Source organism: Talpa occidentalis, unplaced genomic scaffold (assembly GCF_014898055.3).
Source record: "Talpa occidentalis isolate TD23 unplaced genomic scaffold, MPIMG_talOcc4v2.1 talOcc4.2, whole genome shotgun sequence".
In the NCBI taxonomy this organism is placed as follows: Eukaryota; Metazoa; Chordata; class Mammalia; order Eulipotyphla; family Talpidae; genus Talpa; species Talpa occidentalis.
Genome location: NW_023602073.1, coordinates 4,640,915 through 4,666,367, shown reverse-complemented (window position 1 = coordinate 4,666,367; position 25,453 = coordinate 4,640,915). Strand labels below are relative to the sequence as shown.

At 45.7% G+C, this 25,453-nt stretch overlaps 1 long non-coding RNA gene across 1 annotated transcript; it reads right to left on the bottom strand.

Annotated features, from left to right (window-relative positions):
* Positions 1–7,809: 7,809 nt before the first annotated feature.
* LOC119253073 (uncharacterized) lies at positions 7,810–16,696 on the bottom strand. The gene is made up of 3 exons (XR_005126980.1): positions 16,656–16,696; positions 8,555–8,621; positions 7,810–8,126 (listed from the first exon to the last, which is right to left on the bottom strand). It is a non-coding gene; the product is annotated as an uncharacterized LOC119253073 (long non-coding RNA).
* Between the last annotated feature and the right edge of the window lie 8,757 nt (positions 16,697–25,453).

The window sequence follows — 25,453 nt, the reverse complement described above, 5'->3', positions numbered from 1 at the left end:
GCACTCACATGTGGGTGTGGAAGGGCATGAGGGGCCTGGTAGAGGGAGTAATTAGGAGGGATAGGTTTTATAAGGGGCTTGTGATACCTTCCTAAGCCTAGAAACAACCTTTACAAAAGAAAATTAAGCAAGGAATGTTAAATATCCTAGAGTTCATAAAGTTCCTACCTCTTCCCTTCAAGACAAGGAGACTGAAGTCTCGACCTGGATCAGCAGGTGGAAGTCCTGATTGCTCATCTTATACTTTTCCCATTTACCATGTTCCTTTTAAACTTCTAGGACTTTATTTAGCTATTTTCACAGCTATTATCTTAATCATAGTTTTATTTATTCACGACCACTGTGGCTTATAATGTATTTACTGAATATATTTTATAGAATATGCACGCCCTTTCCATGAGATTTGAAGTATTATGAAAAAGTCCTACATAATTTATTTCTCCAAGCATAAAATTTTCACGATTTTTAACTGTGGTTTCCCTGTAACAGATCAAACATACATTTACGCGTGTGATTTGTGCCAGCATTCAGAGTGAGAGGTAGGGAGACAATAGGAACATGTTAGGAAACTCCTAGAACAGATTCCTGTCTTAGATACTTTGGGGGAGACCACATATACACTTCAGGGGAGAAAAGATTTTTAGAAACCAAAGGATGATTATGGGCAAACAAATACAGTTGACTCTTGAATGACATGGAGTGAGGGGTGTCACCCACCCTCGTTGAAAATCCATGTATAATTTTCAGGGCCTCTCTGGTAGTACAAGGGGTTAATATGCAGCTCTATGAAGCTATCTGCAGCCACTGCAGCATGAGTTGATCCCCGGCCAGGGAGCTACCCACATGGCACAGCAGACCTCTCCCGTCTGGCCAGTTGCCTCCCCTCAGCAGTGTGTTTCAGTCCGTCTGCCTGTTCTGCTCCCCACTCTGTCTTTGGTGAATCCTCTCACCCCCACACCTCTGGCCTGCACCCCAGTTCTTGTTTGCATCAATAAATAAATCTTAAAAAAAAAAGATAATCCATGTATAACTTTTGACTCCCTGCAAACTTGTTGACCAGAAGCCTTAGTGATAACATAGTCAATTAGTTCATAATGTGTATGTTATATGCATTCTATACTGTATTCTAGGAAAGTAAGCCACAGAAAAATTGAGAATTTCATAAGGCAGAGAATCATTAAGAGAACATATATTTGTGGTGTCGTACTGTATTTATTGATACTGTAAGTGTGTGATGCCTGTTTACAAGAAAATCTGCATGTAAGCGACCTGAGAAGTTCAAACCAATATTGTTGAAGGATCAGTAGTATAATCCTGTGCAGGAATGTAAGGGGAAAGGTAGAGATTTCATTTCAAGGGGATCAGATGTATGCTAAGAATTGACTTCCAGATGGAAAAATTCAAGACAGACTTAGAAGGGATGGAGGAAACTTCAGGGCAATAGATGTTCTCTCTCTCTCTCTTTTTCCCCTCTCTCTGTCTTGGAAGAATGTCAGAGAATGTAGGTCAGGGGCTCATATCAGGTATCTTTTGCTTCACCTTCACTTACTCACTATGGTTGATTACAAACAAACAAACATAAAAACCCAGCTGATCCACACTGAAGCTGTGGGAACTTAGTAAGATCTTTTTCCTAAGACATTTATCAAACTTATTTGCAGGGCTAAAAATGGACTATCTTTAACCAAGAAGGACATTACTCGATATTTTAAATTGGGTGAAATTACACATACTTAGAATTTGACCAAGATGTGTACTACTTTCGATGGATCTTTAAAAATGACATTTTTATTTTCAAACATGGACCCACTGGAAGGACTCAAAGGCTGGCCAAAGTTGGGTGCGTTTCAGAGACAATCTCCGTTTCTCACAGGGCTGGTTTCTGCTCTCCATCCTACCTAAGGTTTTGATCAAAGGCAGGTGAAATGTGTTCAGGCAAACATGTATGTTCCATGTCATTTAGACCTTTTTGACTTTCTTTAAGAAAGTCAAAATAGCATCAAAGTGCCCCATAGGGAAAAAATCATGTATGTGGGGAAGTTGCTAAATACCTCCTTTGTTTTATCTCTATTATATGCAAATCATGAAGCCATGCTCTTTAAAGGAGCAAGGCCTCTTGCTTCCTCACAGCCAAGCTGTTTCTTTTGGGGTATAGAGTCTTTGCTGATGGTGCTCATTGCCCTCAGAAGTGCTTTCTGGGTTCTCAGGAAGAGTAAGCTGATAAGACAAGGCCTCCAGGTCAGTAGGGATGCAGATAGCTACTGGGGTAGGTGTTCTGGTGTCGCTCTGGTCTGACTTTCTTCTGGTCATAGTCCATTGCTATGGCCATGTGGGCAGGAGAGAACTTGCCTAGATTTCAGGCACACTCAGCTCTTGTCCTTGATGTGACCATGATAGAAACTTTTTCTTTTTTTATTTAAGTTTTTGCATAGAAAAACTATGGTGTAGGCCAGAAACACAGGGGATAAGAGGAGTCACCAGAGACAGAGTGGGGAGCAGAACAGGCAGACTGACAGAAATACACTGCTGACGGGAGCAGCGGGCAAGACAGGAGAGGTCTGCTGTGCCATGTGGGTAGTTCCCTGGTGGAGGCTCAAACTCAGGCCATAGAGGTGATAACGTGGAGACTTCACCCCTAGGTCATCAGGGAGGTCCATAAACTTCTAGTAAACAAATGAAAAATGGAATCCTCCACCCCAAACCAGGCAGCCATTTCTTCTGTGTGCATGACAGCCTTGCTTGTGTTGGGAGTGCCCCCACCGATGTGGGACCTCTGACTTGGTTTCATGCCATCATTGTCTTGAAATTCTTACTCATGCCTTAACAAGGGGCCCCTCTCATCACCTAGCAGGAGCGAGGCTTGCAGCTCTGCAACTTGGGAGCCCTTCTTCCCATTGGTGACCAGGTACTTTTGGCGTGTTTGTGTGATGCTTTGACAGAGCTTGCTCAGGGCATTTGTAGAAAAGAAAAATTAGCTTACTGGACTCACCATCATGTCAGATGAATTCTCCAGACAGATCTTTTGACTTCATCTACCAATAAAATGTATGAAACAGGAGCTTCAGAGGGCAGACTTGGAAGTTTGCAGAAGCCTTGAAAGTAAGGCTTTGCCTGAACTCTGCCCGGCGGCCTTCTGTGGGTGGGGCTGTCAACATCCCAGACTTTCTAGCTTTCTGTTTGTGCTTAGTAACACACAATCATGGTGGATGCTGCGATTTCCAAAGTAGATGATTACCCACAGATTTGGATGATTTAGACTACACGGTTGGATTTGCTTTAAAGGTTTCTGGGTTTATAAACTGTGGTTAAAAGTAAGCAAACCCCAACGAGCTCACCTTTTGGTCTGCACAGATATCCTGAGCTATACCTTCGGCTACACAATCAGGCAGACAAGACATGAAAAGCAATGTGAACTGCTTTTATTCACCATGTAACAGGGCTCGCTTGGAAGCTTAATTAAAACCATCTATCCATCAATAGTATTACTTTCTCAGGCATGAGAGAGTAATCACAGGGTGAAGAAATGCCCCTTCCAAGGGCCTATGTAATTCTAAACACCTCAGAGCGTGGACATGCAGAACCAGCTGGTGGGCAGAGCTGAGAGAGCTCATAAATGAAAAACATGAATATTCAAAACTACTCTTAAAAAGATTTTATCATAGTTTTAATTTTTACCGAAGTAATATATGGACATAATTTACAATGTCAAAGAGTACTACAAGGCATATAAAGAAAAACTCTCTTTTACCTGCCCTTTCCACCCCCAAGGCCACCAATTTTAATTCTTTTTTTTTTTTTAAAGATTTATTTATTTATTAATACAAGCACTGGGTATAGTCAGAAGTGTGGGAGGGTGAGAGAATTCACCAGAGCCAGAGTGGGGTACAGAACAAGCAGACTGACGAAATACACTGCTGAGGGGAGCAGCGGGTGGCAGGAGAGGTCTGCGCGCCATGTGGGACCCTCGCCCAGCGGCTGGGGATCAGACCAGCGCTGCAGAGGCTGTGGGCAGCTTTGCAACCCAGCACTCAACTGCTGCGCCACCAGGGAGGCCCAATTTTAATTCTTTTAGTGTTAACGCTGGTGTTATTTATGCCCACTTTTCTAATTAACGTATACTTTATTTTTTCCAATTTAGATGTTATCAATGGAGTTTTATATAAAAGATCTAAGGAAATCTTATACAGGAAATCTCTTAGGCACCCACAGTCACATACACCTGTACCTGTCCCCCTACCTCCTCCCAGCGCAGTTATGAAGCATCACATGGTCACAGTACAATGAGGTACTTCCATGGTTATGACTGTAGAAATTTTGCTCACAGTGGAGATACATAATCACAGCATATTATGATGATGTTTTCTTTCTTCTACAGCTCTTCATTTCTCCTGGGGTTGTCTGGTTTCTTTATTGCTTAATTTTCTCTCTATATATAACTAATATTTCTGCCAGATTTTTCAACAAAAGAGATCCTTTGTTTTTGTTGGAAATGTCTTACCCAGAGCCGTCTACCCTTCTAAACTTGATGCATGGCTGTCAGCCCGGCACATCTTCATTATCTTCTAGGGGATTTTTTCATCCCTCTTTTTTGGGGGGGCTCCCCTGCTCCTGGACAACATCTTTCTTTGGTCTATTGTCTTATTTTGGTGAAACATATTGGTCCAAACATTGAAGGTTGTTCCAGGCATTGCATATTTGAAAATGTCTTTATTTAACCCTCATACTTGTTTGGTCATTTGGCCGAAACGGAGTTTTCCATTGGAAAAATTTCCTCTCAGAGTCTCAGAGGCATTGCTGCACCAGCTTCCAGCTTTCAGGTTGCTTTGAAAAGCCCACAAATGATCTGGATTCCTGATCCTTTGTCACTTGCTTCTGAGTGCTTCTGGCACCTTCAGAGTTTTCTGATTCCTTTCTTTTCTGTGCAGCCTCATCTCTTCATCCTTCGTGCCTGTTGTCCCAAAGCCCAAGGCCCCTGTGCTTGAATTTCTCCGGGGACTCAACTTGTTTTCTCCTGCAAGAGTGGGGCAGAGTAGTCATGAACGAGAGGCTTTAAATCAGTCTCCCTGCTGCCATCTTGATAGCAAACGTCTTGCCTCTAGGATGGAAAGACATTAAGTTTCTATTGTTTAAGCCACTAAGCTTAAGTTGCCTTAGGAGAGTACACTGTCAGAAATTCTAACATAAGAACTCTGTCTGTGTTCATAATCAGTTTGACCAAAGTCTGTTTTAGAAAAACAGTCACTGACCAGGGCATACCAATGAGGGCTCCTGGGCAGGCACTTCCTCTTGTGAGTTAGCAGGACTCTTGTCATCAGGAATTTGGGCATCGATCCTACCTCATTGAAGGCAAGGACATTGCCCTTCCCACGCTGTCCCTGATGCAGAGATGTCTGGATAATTGAGGTTCTGACCACTCAGAATCAGGCAAAATGCTACCAGATGTGCCAATCACTGAGTCCCAGGGCTTGGCAGTGGGGAAGAGCAGGGCCCTGTGAGGAAGGTTGGGCAGATAAGTCATAAGGCTTCATAGGATGGACATGAGGTCATGAGGACATGCTGGTGTACTAGACAGTGTCCATGCAAGAAGGTACAATAAGAACCCACAGTAGCACACACGCAAGAATGGGTAGAAGAGAGCCTCCCTGGTGGCACAAGGGGTTAAGTTGCAGCACTATGAAGCTATCTGCAGGCACTGCAGCACGAGTTCGATCCCCAGCCAGGGAGCTACCCACATGGCACAGCAGACCTCTCCTGTCTCGCCCGCTGCTCTCCTCAGCAGTGTATTTCAGTCAGTCTGCCTGTTCTGTTCCTTGCTCTGTCTCTGGTGAATCCTCTCACCCCGCACCTCTGACCTGTACTCCAGCTTTTGTAAGCATAAATAAATTAAAAAAAAAAAAACAAAACAAAGAATTCAGTGTAGATCTACCTGACTCCAAAGCCACGCACTTCCCTTGGCATGCCAGGGAGGGAATGCACTGAACATCTTGAAAGATCACTTTAGACTCTGTGATGGTAAATTGTATGTGTCAATTTGTCTGGATCTTGGGGTGCCCAAATATTTGGTCAAACATTTTTGGGTATGAAAGTGTTAGCATGAGATTGACATTGTCCTGCCTAGTGCCTGTGGGCTTATCCAATCCCTTTTAGGACTGAATAGAAGAAAAAAATTAAGGGAGAATTCCCTCTATTTGCCTGAGTGTCTTCAAGCTAGGACATTGGTCTTCTCTGCCTTCGGACTGAGGCTAAGACTAGAACATATGTTACCATTTTTCCTGGGTCTCTCTAACTTGTCAACTGCAAGCACAGGGAACAATTCCTGATAATAAATCATATACACATGTGACACAATAGGAACTGTATGTCATACCAATAGCAGTGGTATATGTATGTAGATCTATCTATCATCTATTTATCTATATCTCCCATTAGTTTTGTTCCTCTGGAGGGCCTAGACAGACTGGTACAGACTCAAACACTTTACAGATGTTTTTTCATATGAATTAATAAGCTATTCACAAATGATTCTTGTTAGTCTAACAAAAAATTTAATAAAATGTGATTCAACTAGCATTTGTAGTTATGCCATCAAATTGAAAATAATAATTTTGTACATTAAAAAATTGTTCTTTATTCAGACTTTTGTGATTTAAGGCTTACTTTCAAATAAGCAAAGCTGAGTGGAGAAGCTTTTTACTTCTCTTTTAATTCTTAATATCAAATTTGTGCTCATCAACTAAGAAGATGAAAATGATGTTTGCTGAGCAACTACTTGGTGCCAGACAGATGTATGAAGCCCTGCATGTCATAGACGACCTTGACAAGCATCATATTATTTTCTTTCTTTTTTTTTTAAATAATAAATTTTATTCTTATATTCCCCACATCGTATTATTTTCTATCTTTCTTGTGCCTGCGGGGTGTGATGGCTTCCTTGGGAGCAGGACAGTTACAAAGAGAACCAGTTTCTTTGCCAGGAGAGTGCTTCTGTTATCGTGATTAATAAGAAATATGCATTTGGTCATTCAGATTACCAAAATATATTTCTCACACATACTTGTTCTTTAAACATAATTTCTGGCTCACAGCTCCTAAAAATGAGCAAGGTGTCTTTTGTTATGTTAAAGAGGTGGTTTTTGGGGAAGCACTTAAGCACGTGGGCTGATAGCCAGGTGAGTCCACTATATGATTAGAGGGTAGGAACTTCAAGTCCCACCCCTAGATCTCCGGGAAGGGAAAAGAAGTTGGAAATCAAGTCCATTGCCAATGGCAGGTGATTTAATCAGCCATGCCTATGTAATGAAGCCCATCGAAGCCTTGAGGAGGGGCTTCAGGGAGCTTCTGCTCTGGGGAACACATGGCAGAGCTGGGAGAATGGCATACCTGGAGAGGGCATAACAGTTCCACACCCTTTCCTCATGCTTTGCCCTATATATCTCTTCCATCTGGCTATTCTTGAATAATAAGCTTTGTAATAAATTGGTGATCCAGTGAGTAGAAGAGTTTCCTGAGTTCTGTCTGCCATTTGAGCAAACTGAACAAGCCAGAGGTGTTGTGGCTCAGAGCTTCTGATCTGTAACTTGTTGGTGAGAAGCACAGGTAACCACCTGGGCTTACCACCTGGGATCTGAAGTGGTGGGCACCTGAGACTGTGCCCATTACCTGTGGAACCTGATGCCACTTCTGGGTAGTGTCAGAATTGAGCTGAACTGAATTGAGTTCCCACATAGTTCAAGGATTGCCTCAAGCCTTGGGGAATCATCCACACACACCCAAGTTGAACTGGCTCTGGAAACCCTAACAGTGCTCCAATTGGTCAGGATTTTATTCCTCTACAGAGTATATTTAATAGGAAAAGGGCTGGATTCCAAAGAGGGCTGGATCTGAATGAATTTCCCTGAGTCTTACCAATTGGATATGTGGAAGATAGTAGCACACATTGTGCGAAGAATCCCAGCTGAGCGACTTCTCCCAAATGATCCCCCTCCATCCTCCCGAGTTGTGTGCTTTGGAAGTGACATGCCCATTAAGGACTTCCAACTTCAGATGACATCCCATAACTGCCTGAGTCCTGTGGTTGTCAAAACCCTGAGGTGTGCATTCAGCCTTAATCACAGTTCTCGGTAGCACTGAAAAAAAATGTAGTTGATGAATTTAACAAGAAACACATGTTTTCATTTAAATTACAATTAGCAATTAGAGAGTTAAGTGTGCCCTAGATAGAATATATAATCGTTGCTGAGTTTGTGGCATAGCTACTTTACTGTTGCCATTCTCCTTTTATGTTTTGCTTTATGATTTTATAGTAAATTTATGCAGAAGCTGAGAGAAACCCAAGCTAAATAAAGCTGCTGGGTTGAAGTTATTTGCCTTCCAAAACCAGGTCGCCTGGGTAGCCCTCTTGCAGGCGCCTTGTCTAGTGTGATTCTCTTTGTTTTAGAGAATGTGAGAAGGCTTTTTTGTTTACCCTTTTAGCAATATAAATTGGATAATTGGTTAGTAAAGATTGCAGTGTAAATTACAGATTTCTGAGCAATGATAGATCAGCTATCCTTACCTACTGCTTGTGATGATTGCCTGAGAGTTCGGAAAGGAAAGGCAAGCTAACTTCACATCCAGGTCCTCTGGAATGTTTCAAAGAGAAATTAATAGTCACTTTTGCTTTTCAGTGGAGATTATTTAAAAAAGAAGTCAAGGAAAAGTGCCAATGCATGCAATTTGGGGGACAGTCAGGTATATTCCAGATGGCAGGGGGATCTGCTAACACAATTGCCAAGAGGGAATCCATTGGGCTGAATGGCCACAGCGTACATTTTCAATGCATAAAAGGTTTTTATAGCAAAGAAAGTTGGTGGTCAGAATGAAGCCATCTAATGAGAAAGCAATACTGGTGCAGAGCCCCTCCCTCCAAATGAAACAAAATAGGAGAGAGACATGGTTTATGGTACAATTACCACTGGGACTGAGTACAGTACAGATCGTAGCCAAGACAAGTAATCGTAGGTGGCTTGGACACCGGAATATATAACTCCTTGGCACCATCCAAAGAGCCACGGCACTTTCTAAATTTTAGCAAAACCAGACATAGAGGTAAGGTGAGGAATCCTTGACTTTTGGCAGATTTCACTGGACTGGCAAAAGGAAGGAGGCCATACATGACTGGTAGACGTGAGAGGGAGTGATTTCTGGATTTCTTTAAAGGGGAGCAAGTCATAGGAACTGAGGGAAATGGAAACAACCCCTCATTTCTACAAAGCCACCAGTATTTTATTTTAGCTTCTCTTATAGCCTCTCACTCAAAACAACTCAAATAGAGAGACACCCTTGTTCCCAGGGCATGATAAATGTTTCCAGGTCTAAGTGCTGGTTAAAAAAAGACAAGTCGCCTCCCTGGTGGTTCAGGGGGTTAAGCACCACACTTTGAAGCACTCCACAGCTTCTGCAGCAAGAGTTTGATCCCCGGATGGTCAAGGAGCAACCCACATGGTGCGGCAGACCTCTCCTGACTCGCCTGCTGCTCCCCTCAGCAGTGTATTTCAGTCAGTCTGCCTGTTCTGCTCCCTGCTCTGGCTCTGGTGAATCTTGTAGCCCCCCCTACCCCCGCATCTCTGGCCTGTACCCCAGCTCTTGTATGCATAAATAAATAAATAAATCTTTTTTTTAAAAAAAAAGACAAGTCTTCCTGTTACTGGGGAGCAGAATGGCTCAGCGGTCACCCCAGGGCTTTCACTGCCTCGTGCGGAATAAGCTTCCTAGAGCAGCAGAGCCAGGTGTTGCTTCCTCCTTCTGCGTTGTTTTTCATCTCATGGAATTGTTTGTCTCGAGCATCAGTGACAGGAAGTAAATTTTCCTCGACACGCTGACAGGTCTCGTGGAGCATCTGCATAACGATGGAATTTATTTTGTTCATTATGACTGCCGTGTAGTGCAGGCCTCTATTTCACTCCCACAGACTAGTTCTGCTTTCATAAATTATCCGGCATGCTCTTGGTGCAAATGGCCGGCAAAAGAGCCCCGAGTTGCCTCTGCTTCTTCTTTTTGGTTAACTCTACGTCATAAAAGTTAGGGCATCTCAGACAGGAGAAGGATCCAGAAGCCCTCGAAGAAATACTTTTTAGCAAGCTGTAGGGTGAGTAAAGTATCAGGCTATTCTGCCCTCCCGCCATTAGGTTGGATGAGGGACCCCTGTGGTCCTGAATGCATGCCTGCTGGTGGGCACCTGGAGTGGGATGTGGGCATATGTCAGTGGGCACATCTAGGCTGAGAGACTAGCCTTATAAGGGTGGCGTCATGGGGACGCCAGCAGAGTGAAAGGAGCAGAGAGGCAAAGGCCATGAGAGAATGCTGGGGAGCCCAGAGAGAGAGACTTACTCGGGGCTGGGAGGCCTGCCAGCCTCCCTCCTGGCCCCCCTGGTACCCTTGCCTGCTCTGGACCTGGTAAAATCCCAATAAAAGCCTGAAAAAGCCACTGAGGGCTCCAGGATGACTCCTTCACCCATCCGCTCGGGTCATAGAGACTCTGCTCTGGCCCATCCTTCCCCTACACAAGCCCAAGGCAAATTAATAACAGAGCCACCAAGGAGTCAAAGAAAACTCTAAATGCTTCCCCAGCCCCGAGGACTCACAGGCGGTGGGCCTTTCTGAAGAAATCTGCACCCATTTCTGCTCCAGGCGCTTTGTTTTGTGTGCAATGACAGAAGCCTCCTCTTGCTCACTTGCTAACTGTCTAGCTCTGTGATGATCTTTGTGTTCCCAACAATGCATCTCCCCTTTGATTTTTTGGAAAACATGTTGCTATAAATGGAAGCCTCAGTGCAAAACCAAACAAGGCCCAGAAGTTTCTGGACAAAAGCTTGACCCATGGAGGAGCTACTTCAGATGTTCCACATCCATCAAAGCCTCACACACTATTTTATTTCCCTTCTTACTCTCATTTATCATCTTCTTAGGATTTGGCACCAAAACCACAGGTCTGGAACCAGAGTTGTAATTTCAAACAGTTGATTTAAAGTTCCTACTATTCTCTGAAGAGTTTCCCAGCATTGTGTTACTAACATATGTATTGTTCCATGGAAAGAGAACATTTGATGAAGAGGGCGCTGGACCTGGGAACTAGAGGGGGTGTATCAGTTTGGGTTCTCCAGGGAACCGTACTATGGAGAGAGAAAGAGATATATTACAAGGAAGTGGCTCATGCAATTATGGAGACTGGCAAGTCCAAGATCTGTGGTGTGAGTTGGCAAGCTAGGGGCCCCGGGGAGTTGACGGTGGAGTCCAGTGTGCGGCTAAAGGCCTGAGAACCAAGGGAGCTGATGGTGTCCTTCCTGCCCAAAGCTGGCAGTCTCAGCAGCCCAGAAGAGTAAATGTCATTGAATCCAAAGGCAGAAAATGCTGATGTCCCAGTCAGAAGGCAGTTTGTTAAGAAGAAATTCCTCCTAGTCAGGGATGGTCCACCTTTTCTATTTAGGACTTCAACTGGTTGCACGGGGCCTCCTCACATCAGAGAGGGCAATCTGTGTTACAAGCGTCTTTGATTCCAGTGTTAAGCTCAGGAGAAGGAAGGAGGGGGTAGGGGAAGGGAAGAAATAGGGCATTGGGACAGGAGGTGTGGCAGAGGGAGGGTGAGTGAAGCTTGTGTGCATATGGAGGAGCAAAAACAAAGCCCTAAAGTTACATAGACATGTAAACGACTGGCAAATTTAATGTGTCCTCATCCCAAAACAATCTCATGGAAATACCCGGAGAAATGTTTGGCCAAATATCTGGATGCCTGTGGCCAGTTGAGACGGAACATAAAATGAACCATCTACAGCAGCTGACATGGAATTAGGCCACAGGGAACCTGCTTGCTCTCATGTTTATGGGAGACTCTCTGGAAGCAGAACCAATGGAAGGATAATTTGGGGATGTGGTTGTCTAACCAATGAAATATTAGTGAGCGAGAAATCAGGCTGCCCAACCTACGCCTCTGTGTTCCCCCTGCTTTTCTAGCAGGAGAGATTCCTTTTATAACTGGATAATTTGTTCTTATGGTCTCAGAGTTTGAGGACGGGGTAGGAATGCAACAAAGGGAAGGCAGCACAGGGGATTGCTTCTTTGTCTGTGGGGATCAGAGTCTTCGTTGTTGATAGTTTACTGCACAATGTGGCTGCTTCATAGCACCTGAGCAATGCTCTGATGTCACAGAGGCCTCCATGGAGGCACCAGAACATGGCAGAAGGCTGGTTCTCCCGGATACTCAGGTAGGCTTGCCGCCTTCGAGTATTGTCTCGGAACAACACCCAAGTCTTGGCCACTATTGGGGTGCCCACCTCTCCCCATCCACTCATTCTCTTCCCAGCCTCAGATACTTCACGTTTAGAGCCACCTGCCTGTCTGCTCACCACAAAAATGAATTGTCCTAGCTGAGCTTTGGCTTGCTAAGCAAAAATCTGGGTATCCGTTACTTTATTTTTTTTAATTTTATATATTTTTTACATTGTTTTTCATTTTTGCACAATGTATGCATTTTCATCTTGGATATATTCCCCATGCAATTCCCCCCCCCACTTGTTTTGACCCTAATCCCTCCTTCCCTCCCCCCCATAGTGTCTCTCTGGTTTACAGTTGCTTGTTGATTTTGATTTTGACTTCATTATAATTAGTCTTTTTCCTGGTCCCTTATTTAGGTTTTCTAGATTCCTGCTATGAGTGAGACCATCCGGTATTTTTCTTTTTCTTTCTGGCTTATTTCGCTGAGCAGGATCCCTTCCAGCTCCATCCATGTTGGTGCAAATGGCAAGAGTTTATCTTTTTTGATTGCTGAGTAATATTCCATGGTGTATATGGACCACATCTTCTTGATCCAGTCATCTATTTTTGGGCATTTGGGTTGTTTCCAAAGCTTAGCTATTGTAAGCAGTGCTGCTATAAACATAGGGGTGCAGGTGCCCTTTTGAATTAAGTTTCTGTGTCCTTTGGGTAAATACCTAGGAGTGGAATTGCTGCATCCTATGGAAGCTTCATCTTTAGCAGGTTGAGGATTCTCCACACAGCTTTCCATAGTGGTTGGACCAGTTTTCAATACTGCAAAGCCATAATAATCAAAACTGCATGGTACATGGTACAAGAACAGACACATGGACCAATGGTACAAGAACAGACACATGGACCAATGGAACCAAATAGAAAATCCAGAAATAAACCCACAGATACAGTAAACTAATCTTTGACAAAGGAGCAAAGAATATGCAACAGAACAAAGAAAGTTTGTTCAATAAATGGTGCTGGGAAAACTGGGTCGCTACATGCAAAAGAATGAAGCTTGACCACTACCTCAAATCATGCACAAAACCCAACTCAAAATGGATTAAAGAACTAGACATAAGACCTGAAACCATAAAATACATAGAATATAGGCGAAACACTATGTGACGTGCACCTCAGCAATATCTTTAAAGACTCATCACCCAAAGCAGTGATAGTGAAGGCAAAGATAAACAGCTGGGACTACATCAAATTGAAGAGCTTCTGCACAGAAAAAGAGACAATAACCAAAACAAAGGGGTATCCATTAAACACAGCACCTCAAACACATGAAAACCAATTAACTCCCCTTGGGCAGCGAAGTCCAGAACTCAAGACGGCCAAGAATCACAAGACCTTACAAAGTCACGTAAGCGCAGGCAGGGGTGGGGGATGGTGGAGCGTAGACATAAAAGGAAAAGAAGAATTTTTATTTTGTCCCGAAGTTACAGAGGTGGAGACAAATAATAATTATTACATAAATATTGTTGATGCTATTATTTCTCAAACTCCTCTTGTTAAATGACTTCCATATATCAGATACAATACTCGATGCTGTGATGTTTTCATTGAATCCTCATAACATCGTGAGGCAATTATTTCCCTCATATCACAGATTAGGCTAGAGACAGGAGTGACATTTGTATCGTAGGCATTGCAATGGGTATTTTAGGTATTTTTCATTAAAATTTTACAACTCTAACATTTGTCAAATTAGATCCACTTTATAGGTAAGGTGGCCTAGGAGCAGTCTTATTTAGGAATAATGCAAAAATGCTTTTAGCTGTCAATTTGGTGGATACTCGGGGGGGAAAGCTCTGAAATACTGGACTTGAAGACCAAGACCACAAGACCGATCCTTTGGGAAGTCAATTTTAGGTTAAGATGCCCTGAATCCTCCACTCTCCTCCTGGGGATTCTTCTGGAAGTTTCTCTAAATCATTGGCTCTGGTATCTCTCAATGTGAGTTCTCAGACCTATGGGAATTATTTGGAAAGAGGAGAGAGGTAGGGGAGGGAGAATTAACTTTATCATAACTCATGGTGCGTATTAAATAGATACAAGTCAAAGGCAAATGCATGCTAAATGAGAGCTTTTATTTTTAGTTCTCACTTCTGTCTGCTGGACTGCTTTGCGCTCTCTATGGTGTAGCGATGCTAATAATATCAAAAACTGCATAATTTCCTTTCATCACCACTGAACACTATATACGGAGTCTCTATGTGGAAGTGCCAGTTGCCTGAGAAAATCATGCTACTTGCTGATGGACACACTCGTATGTGCTTGAGGCTGGGCCTGTGGGGGCCTGGGTGCAAAGTTGCAAGTTTTGAAATAAGAAGGATTCAGGAATTCCTTTCCCAGAGCATCAAGCAGAGCCATCTGTCCTTCGCCAGCCCCCAAAGCACACTGAACAGAGCTTCCCTCTTGCCATCAGTGCCCTGCTCCCCTCCCCTCCCCAGCTCTGGCTTTGAGGGGAAACACTAGGCTATTTGTTTCTCCAAAACCACAGCAGGAGCTTTTCCAGCAAAGGCAGGAAAAGGTTTCCCTGTGGCCCGCCTCCTCCACCCCATCCCCTTCTCCAATTAATAGCAAAGGTTTCAATTATCCAGGAAACATGAGCTCTGGTGTGTTTTTAGACTCCATTGCAGAAAAACGCGTTCTCAAGCTCCCATGTCCTACGGAGATTTTTCCGTTTTCCAGAAGCCACTGGGGCAGGCCTGTTACCTGAGATACTTGGAGGTTTGTTTTCCCTCTTGCATGGTTGGTTTTCCTAGTGCGGAGCAGGCGGCCCAGGTGACAGGGTCTGCACCGCCTGGTGCTTAGCAGTGTGAGGAACTTGAGATTTCCCTCTGGGTGCTTGAGGCCAGGGACATCACGGGGTCTAATTCACCGGAAGCCCTCACCTCCCACCAGTGAGTGAGCTGCCCTGGGGATGAGGCTTTACCTAAAGGGACTTCTCCCACCCTCTTCCTTTCTTCTCTATAGTATAACTTCAGTAAAGACAAGATGGAATGCTTTATCTATTTTTATTTATTTTTTTATTTTATTTTATTTATTTATTTATACAAGCACTGGGTACAGTCAGAAGCGCGGGAGTATGAGAGAATTCTCCAGTGCCAGAGTGGGGAACAGAACAGGCAGACTGATGAAATACACTGCTGAGGGGAGCAGCGGGCGGCAGGAGAGGTCTGCACACCATATGGGACCCTCCTACGGAGGCCGGGGATCGAACCAGCGCTGCAGAGGCTGACAGGCAGCCTCGCAACCCAGCGCTCAACTGCTGCGCCACCGGGGAGGCCCTGCTTTATCTATTTTTAAGAATAATGGAGAACTAGGTATAAGGGAGATGAATGTAAAGAAACTCTGCCCTTGGAACTAGAAAGAACGATCGCATTTGTCAGATGCTGAACTGAAATCAAGCAAAGCCTGCAATAGATTTGCTACATTTGTCCCAACGTAGCCCTGGACAAATACTATTTTTTTTTCCTAAATAACAGATACAACTCTTTTTTGAGGAAGCCCCATGATTGTGGATAGACCGGGATAAATAAGAAATCCCCAGCTAAAGGTATCATAGTCTCTTTCTATGAACCTCAGACCTACCCCAGAACCATCTCATCTCTTCTGGTTAAATCAGATTTCTGGTCATTTATTCAGTCAACTGAAAAATAAACTTTTAAAAAAAGATTTATTTATTTATTTATTTATGCATATGAGAACTGGGATGTAGGTCAGAGGTGTGGGTGTGGGGGCAGTGACGGGATTCACCAGAGACAGAGTGGGGAACAGAACAGGCAGACTGGGAGCAGCAGGTAAGACAGGAGAGGTCTGCCGCGCCATGTGGGTAGCTCCCTGGCTGGAACTCAGGCTATGACACTGATAACACTAAGACTTAACCCTCTAGGCCACCAGGGTTCACCCTAAAAAATAACCTCCTCACTGCAGTAGCCAGCCATGTAGACAGTCCTCAAAGACCCTCTTTCTGGCATTCACACTTTGAGGTGGTCCCCACCCCCTTGACACAGATTGTTCTCTACAAGCAAGAGAAGATACAGGTCCTGAATGTGGCTTCGGAGACAATTTTTTAAATTAAAGCCATTTAAAACATTTCTGTTTCCACCTTGCTGTTTGGTTCACTTTTCCTGCATGGTAGCTGCTGTGTCATACTTAAGATACTTAAGCAGCTCAAGAAACTGAGGCTTCCTGTCAATAATCCACCATTTTGCCAGTCAGGTGAATGGGCCATCTACTAAGTGAGCCCTCCAGGCCCAGTCAGGCCGCCAGATAACCGTTAGGCACTGCTAAGGGGAGCACCTCCACCTTCACTACATCACATGGGAGACCCCACGCCAGAACCATCTGGCTGGACTCACCCATCCTCAATTTCCAGAGTCACAAACCATCAGACAGTGACTGACAGTTCTTAAGTAAGAACTTTGGGGTAATTTGTTACACAGCAGTGGATAACTATTACATCATCTGGGGTGTTCCGACCCCTCCCCTTTCTCTGTCCATACTGTCTGGTGAGCCAGGGGCTTGTGTGACCTCGCTGATGAGGGAGAGGATTCCTGGGTCTATGGCGCCTTCTTGGGAAACCCCAGGTCTCTGACACTGCGGGTGAAGACGAAGTGCTGGCTGGATCTGTCTCTGTGAGTGGCCTCTGTCAGCAACTGTTGTTGCATGCTCTCCGGGCTCCAGCAGGAGAGTGGTTCCTCCTGGCTGGTTCAGCCCGTTTAGCTCCTGTCAGCTCTGCAAACTCCTTCACTAGGTTGTCCCTCCTGGTCATAGGATGGCCTGGAAATTCTGCCTCGGGCATTGAGGGCTCCTGTTTACTCCGCCGTGGTGATAGCAAACTTCCGGTCAGTTCCTTTGGCACCTTTCTCGTTCCCCACAGGGTGGGGAAAACGTCCCTCTCTTGCGTTACGCGTGGGAACACCAAGGGAGGCCCAGGAGTCTCCTTCAGGCTTTTGCGTTGACAGCACTGCTCTCTCTTGTACGGTTTTGTTCAGCAGCCTACGTTGCCACAGCCCATTCCAGGGGCTAGTCCTTGTGGAATTCCAGACAGGAAGCAGGGAACAAGCCCCTCGGCCTGGGGCTCCAGAGGGTGGAGATGCAGACCCCTGACCGTGGGCTCTGATATGGCTGATATGGTCTCTCCTGCTACGCTCCCCAAGGGGGGTCAGGCTGGATTCCCACCTCCACGTGGAGCTCCTTTCCGGCCAGGTCTGCCTCCTTCCCTGGGGCATCAATCCTTCTGGCCGGGCAGGCAGGCAGGAATGGCTTCTCTGTCCTGCATGAGAAACCTAAGTGAGCCTGGCAGACTGTGTCTGGGAGCTACTTATGGTGTGGTGGGCATCAGGCTATGGAAGATGAAAATATATGGACTTAATATGCTCAAATTATTATCCTTGTTAGCCATTAACTTTGATTGAATTATAAAAATAACTCATTTCCCCCTCAATATATAAACAGATCTCACACACGCATATGCCCATGCAGACGTGTACACTCTCTCTCTCACACACACACACACACACACACACACGGGCACACACACATGGAACCAGTTCAAACTGGAACCATACCAACATATTTTCTTTAACAAGTTTTTCTAAAAGAACAAAATCTGGAATATCAAAATCACCTCCCAACTGAACCTGAACGTGACTGTCATTCACTCAGTTCCATATCTAGTGTCTCAAGTCAGACAGGTGTGGGGGCAGGTAAGGACAGGATGCATATGTCCTAGCTGGAGGTAAATATAAATACTGCTGCTATTTTGTCTCACCAGTGAAGTCTCAAATATTTTATCACAACTGCCTTTTTAAAAATGACATTTTTTATATGCATGACATTATTATTATTTCATGGCATGAGCTCCAGGAGATGCTCCTCACTTCAGGAGATGCTCCTCACTTCAGGAGATGCTCCTCACTTCAGGAGATGCTCCTCTCTTCAGGAGATGCTCCTCACTTCAGGAGATGCTCCTCACTTCAGATGATTCTCTCCTAGAGTCCTCTGCTCATGGTTCAATAAAATAGTTAGCTGAGCTGATCATGCTGAGCTGATCTTTGGGCTCTCGGACTCCTTGAATGCCACCATGTCTACTCCAACTTGTTGTTTAAGAGTTCTAGTTTAGGAGATGCAAATTCATAATTTACAGGAGAAAACCAGCCCTGAATACTGGTTTGGCCTGCGCACAATCACATTAGTTTCTGTGCATTTGAGAGCGTTCAGATTGTCTAAGTACCCAGCGGGCCTTTCTCTATGAGGCTAATACATGCCGTCAATCATATGTGATGGGGATTAGAAGGAAGTCTATGCTGAGCAAGAGGGAGGGAGTGGCCATTTGTAGCTGGAAGGATCAAGAAAGAAATCATTAGGATATTATACTTGAACTAAATGTGAAAAGATGAGGCAGGGTTTGCCTGGAAGCAAGAATCTGAGGGACATTTCAGGAAAGAATGATCTTATGAAAGGAGGAAATTTTATTTTTTAAATAATGGATGGGTGTAGGGGAGTTGAATAGTCAGGAGAGTTAAACATCACAGAAAGGGAAAGCCAAGTGTTCCCGGAAAAAAATTCTATTGCATTTATAGCATGAGGCTATCATGGGTGACCTTTGTGTGAGCTGGCGGCTTCCTTGAAGTGTCGGGGGGTGGGCAGGATGGAGGGATGCCCTGGATAAAATATGGGGGGTGAGATACAGACTGATTTTTCCCACAGGTTTGGATGTTAAGAGAAGGAAAGATATAGAGTCTGGTAAATGGAAAGTTGACTGATTTCTTTGACAGGGCGCCTATTCGGCATATCTGCAGGGTGTGGGAAGGCACCATGGAGGGGAAGGTAGGACCACAGACACAGAATGATGGTCGCTTTCAGGTGAGGAAGGATCTAGGCTCCAGCAGAGCTCATCTGTGCAGCCACAGGCACAGAAGTGGTGGACAGTTAAATTTGTCTAAGGCTGAGCAGGAGTCCACGGCAAGGTGCGGAGGACACTGGAGGACATTACAGGCCGCGTGGTTGAAAACTTTAGGTCCCAGGTCCGACAGGAAAGTGAGTAAAGCTGTGAAGGGAACATTATGGCCTCGATGAGAACCTCTTGCATTGTAGATTGGGAGGTCCATATTGGAAGCTTGTCCCTGGTCATGTGTACCCAGATCAAACTGGGAGAACCCCTAAACTCATTCATATCGATTGCAGTTCATTAGAACTAATTTGAGCAAAATAGAAGCAGCAATCCATTCCCTAACACTCGAAAAGGTCCTACAATCTAAGTGGCCCACTGGGTCATCCCATAGGATGACTTTATTTTTTTTTAAAGATTTATTTATTTATTTATACAAGCACTGGGTACAGTCAGAAGCGCGGGAGGGTGAGAGAATTCCCCAGAGCCAGAGCAGGGACCAGAACAGGCAGACTGATGAAGTACACTGCTGAGGGGAGCAGCGGGCGGCAGGAGAGGTCTGCGCGCCATGTGGGACCCTCGCCGGCGGCCGGGGATTGAACTGGTGCTGCAGAGGTTGCGGGTAGCTTCGCAACCCAGCGCTCAACCGCTGTGCCTCTGGGGAAGCCCAGGATGACTTTAATCTCACACCTCCGCTAAATTCATAGGATAGCAGTTTGGATATGCTTATTAGGCCTTTTAAATTGGTCATCTCTGTCCCTAACACCAAATTCCCCGACAGGACACTGTGCTAGGTATAGTTTTTCCTGGAACACTGTTCGTCACTGAGGATCTTAATTTGATTGTTCAGAAGCGTCTGGTTGTACTTGGTGAAATCACTGAGCAGCATCTGGGAGTAGAAAGGATGAAGGCAAGCGAGAGAAGGGCAGCGGTGAGGAGGGACGGCTTCTAACATGATTGTGTTGGTTTGCTGGGGCGGCCTTAACAAAATTTCACACTCTGGTGGTTTAAACAACAGAAACCTTTTGTCTCACAGTTCTGGAGGTCAGGAGTCCAAGACAAGGTGTCTGCAGGGATGTTTTCCTCTGAGGCCTCTCTGCTTGGCCTGCCCATGGCACCCTGAGTCTTCACCTGCTCTTCCTGCACACGTCTGTGTCCTCAACTTCTCTTCTTATAGTGGCACCAGTGAAACTAGATTCAAGATGACCTCTTTGATCTCATTTTAATTTAATGATTCTACCTTCAAATAGTCACATTCTGAGCTACTGAAGGTTATGGCTTGAGCATATGAATTGGAGGGAGACTCAGTTCAGCCATAACACTGGCCTCAGGAGAGCATAAGGAAGGTGAGATTGTTGCTGAGTCTTTCTGGGAGACTCTGAGGTCCCCTAGATGAACAACCTTCCCTCAGCCAACTGGCTGGCAGAGTTGGGTGGCGTGTTCTCCCTTTCTGTTGTCTGAAGTCAGTCATTATGGGAGAACCGAAGGTGTGTTCTATCCTCAGGTAAGGTCTGGGAAATCTCCTGTGCAAGCATGAGCTGTTCTTCATGAAAGTTTTCCCAAAGACATAGCCTCCTTGATCTTTCTTTGTGACTCTGTGAACCCTGAGGGGAGCTAACTGAGGGAAGACTTCCACCATCTCAAGACTCAAGATCAGACGCAAAGGCTCTGGACAAATCTGGAACAAGAACACCTCTTCCTGACAATAGTGTGAATGAAACTGAGACACAGGGGTCATCCCACAGGGAGGCCCTGGTGGCGCAGCGTGTTGAGTGCCACCCTGGGAAGCTGTCTGTAGCCTCTGCAGTGCGGGTTCAATTCCTGGCCGGCCAGGGAGATTCCCACATGGCGTGGCAGACCTCTCCTGCCTCGCCCGCCGCTCCCCTCAGCAGTGTATTTTGGTCGTCTGCCTGTTCTGCTCCCCACTCTGTCTCTGGTGAATCCTCTCACCCTCCCGTGCCTCTGACCTATACCCCAGCTCTTGTATAAATAAATAAAATCTTTAAAAAAAAAAAAGAAAGAAACTGAGACAAAATAATTCTGGAGGTGTGAAGTGCATGAAGAATGGTAAATGAAAATTGTACCTGGGCCGCAATAAAGACTAATCAATGCCAACTATTGCCTATTGATGTTTTATTTTACTTAAAACATGTTTAATGTGTTTACTGGAGATCTTGGTGCCCAAACTTTAAGCCCTATTTTCTCTACAAAGATTTTAGCTACAAAATGGCACAAGCTCGTGTGTATCTACGATGGCAGGGAAGAGGCCATATGGCACATTTTGTGACCAAGCCCAACATACTGTTTGGGGGGAGGGAGTGTCACAGGCTTAAGATAGACAGTCTCTTTTCTGATTTATGACTCAGTCCTTAAGATACACGCTTTTTGCTTTAGATTTTCAAGATTAATGTAAAAATGTCTTTCAAGCACATTGAGCACTTGGGAAGGATTTCCTGCAGTATATTCCTGTGTATAATAGTAAAACATTAGTAGGATTCCCCCATGATGGCCCCGATGTGCTGGTCAGGATTCCTTCATTGAAGAAATATTTCTTAGGCCCCTTCTATACACCAGGCATTGTGTCCCCAGCCAAGAACATGACAGGCCTCTCCCTCTAAGGCCTTAGAGTGTTCAGTGCCGACGGTGACATAATTGGGAGGAACTAGAACTAGGGGAGGCAGCAGCAAGAACAGCATAAGATGAAATGGACATCGAGGCAGAAACCAGATCAAGCAATGGGAATTGCTGAAATGATTTAACACGGAGGAGTAAGAGGTTCCATTTCACATTCTTACGGGTCATTTGGGCTGCCAAGCGGACACATGATTGTACGAGGTCAGCGTCAATCAGGGAAGTGAGTCAGGAGGCTGCAGTGGTCCAGATGAGAGATGAGAGGGCCTGGGAACACAGGGTAGAGATGGTTGGTTGAAGAGGGAGCTGAGAGGAGAATGCAGATGGCACCACAATGAGAATATCGCCTTCAGGCAGGAAGAGAGGAGCCGGCGCTTAACAGGTCACACTGAGTTCAGACTAGGAAGGACATGCTTAGAGCAAAGGGCTACCTCGTTTGGAAAAAGAACATAGAGGGGACGTGGGTGCCAGGAGAGGGACTACGATGTCAGCCATGCTTTGGGTCATCTAGGACAGTCCTGCTGGGAGACAGGAGCTGCAGTGGAAAAGCCCTCCCCTGGGTCTCAACTTGCTTTGGGCACCTAACAGTCTGAGAGAGGAAGGAAAGGAAAAAAAGAATACCAGGCCTATCTGGTGGACTGAGTGGGGGTATGCAAGGGAAATGTTTGCTGGGACACGACTGTCTAGAATATTGTTCTCCATCTGCTGCCCCAAGGTCTGTGCTGTTTTACCTGCACATGGGCAGAGCGGTGGCCCGTACGGTGGCCACTAGCCACATGCAACCACTTCTATTTAAATTCAACGTAAAATTAAATGTAAAATTAAGCTTCTCAGTCACACCATGACGTTTCAAATCCTTAATCGCCACACATGGCCAATGGCTGCTTCTCTGGTGGGCTAGCGTGCTCCAGTATTGCTGTCGTCACCGGAAGGCCCACACCGGGCTCTGCTCTCTGGGCGATGTCCAAGCACTGCCTGCTCATCCCAGCTCCATCTTGCCAGGTCTCTGTCCTTGATTCTTTCGTTTGGGGTGCTGCTATAGGCTGAGTGTTTGTGTCTTTCCCAAATTCTTTGTTGAAATTCTAACTTCTAAGGTGATGGTATTAGGCCGTGGGGCCTTTGCGAGGTTATTATGTTCTATTTTCATGGAGGTGATTCATGCTCTTATAAAAGAGACCCAGAGCACTCTCTGCCCCCCAATCTGTGTGGATATAGCCAAAGGCGGCCACTGATGTACCAGAGCATGGATTCTCCCAGACCCCAAATCTGCCAGGCTCTGACCTTGGTCTCCCCAGTTCCCAGGACCGTGAGGAACACATTTCTGTTGCTTATGGACACTCAGCCTCTGATATTTTTATTACAGCAGCCTGAGTGGACCCAGCAAGTGCCTAGCTTGCCCGCTGGCCCATGTTAGACTTTCCATGGTGCCTGACTTGCCTCACCTGGGGTGCGGATGCCAGGGCTCTACTTACTCCATGCCCCAGCCTCACACCAGCCCTGCCCACTCCTGGCCCCAGAACCAGCTCTTAGAAACTCCTGGGGCCTAGCCTCGGGCCCCACTCGCTCGGCCTGACAACCTGCGTATTCCAGAAGAGGCCGCGGCACAGGAGCCAGGAAGCCTGGACTGAAAGCAGGAACCACGGCCTCTCTGAGTGTCCAGAAGACGGGCTGGGTTTCTTCTGGGTGAGTGGCCCACACTCTTCAGAGGCAGCAGCCCACAGAGGAAAGGGGACAGGGAGGATATGTCCTTCCTGGGGCCGCACAGAGGAAGTTAGGGTCTCCGAAGAGAAATAGCAAATAACAGAAAAGGTGTGAGAACTTCGTGCTCACCCCATACTTCACAGAGCACGTTTCATATCCATGTCAACACCCGGTGTGCTCAAGAATGGAGCAGACATGCACGTGCCTGCAAAACCAAAACACAGCTGGCAGGCCTAATTTTAGGTCCCTAAGCATTGGCAGTGTCCCTCTCGCAGCGAGTGCTGTCTGATCTCCCAGACTCTGTGCCAAGAGCTCGACTCGGCCGAACTCACTAAAAGCCCCTGGGCAAGATATGGGGCGGCACCTCTCCGAGTCTGGGGTGCCTAGGAGGGGTCAAGAGGCCATGCTTGCTTAGGTGTGAACTGTGAGGACCAGAGCAAGGGGCAAGACTTCCCACAGGCCCTCCCCTGGGTCTCAACTTGCTTTGGGCACCCTAAAAAACAGTCTGAAAGAGAGTCTTGGAAGGAAAAAAGAATGCCAGGTGGTATTCTTACCTGGTATTCTTATCTGCTGGACTGAGGCGGGTGGGGGTATGCAAGGAAAATGTTTGCTGGGACACAACTGTTTAGACTATTGTTCTCCACCTGACCCGGAATGGTCAGAGGAACAAGGATTCTGGCTGATGAAAGCTTCTAGAACCATGCTGCTTGGGGTGAAATCTGTTTCTGTCATTTTCTAGTTATATAAATTTGGATCACTTACTTTGCCTCTCTCTGTCTCAGTTTTTCATCTGTAAAATGATGCTAATAACAGCACCTACTTTATATAGTGTGGTTGTGAAGGGCCAATAAGTTAACGCACATGAAGCTGGAAGGGTGCCTGGCACAGAGCAATCACTAGGTGACTGTTAGTTACTATGATTAGCTGGTTCATCTGACTTGAAGCACTTAGTGCTGATGGTATAAGCAGACAACAGATAGGTAGTGGTTAAATGCATTGGCTGGGTTCAAAGCCAGTTCTACCACTAACCAGTCCTGTGAACTTGAGCCAGTGAAGTGCTCCATGTCTCAGAATACTCAGTTTAATGAAGTTCATAGTACAGGCACATTAAGAACGCCTTCTTCAGGGCCTCCCTGGTGGCGCAGTGGGTTGAGTGTGGCGCTGTGAAGCTGTCCCGCAGCCTCTGCAGCGCCGGTTCAGATCCTGGCCAGCCGGGGAGATACCCACATGGCGCTGCAGACCTCTCCTGTCTCACCCGCTGCTCCCCTCAGCAGTGCATTCGGTCCGTCTGCCTGTTCTGTTTCCAGCTCTGTCTCTGGTGAATCCTCTCACCCTCCTGTGACTCTGGACTGTGCACCGGCTCTTGTAAAAATAAATAAAAAAAAAGAGCACCTTCTTCAGGTAATGGTTATGAAGACGAAAGGAGCTCACGCATGTGAAACAGGAGAATACCAGAACTTGATAAAACCTAGCTGCTCTGCGTGTTATGATTACTGTATGGAATCCAACTTTCAAGGCAAAGAGTGCAGTCGAGTTCACTCAAGGTTGAAATGAGACTAAGCCTCATTTCCTGCTTTGAAGAACCAGAAAGAACTGCAGGATCTTCCAGGCACCAACTCAGCTAATCAATAAATGTATGTGGAACACGAACAATGTGTCTAGCACCGGCCGCTGCTGTAAATATTCGATGGCGTTGTGCTGGCGAGTTCCTGGGGGATGTGTTGCTCCCCGCACAGAGCTCATTCCAGTGCCATCTGAGTTGTCCAGCAGCCCCAATGCTACGAGGACCCTGGAGTGTCTGGAACACAGCCAGTCTCAAAACCACAAAGATCCCAAGAAAAGGAAGACCTTATTTTACACCCTAAAACACTCCTCTTGTGACTGCAAGTGTAGCCAAGGTCCAGACCAAGGAGACTATCAAGTTGAAGCCTT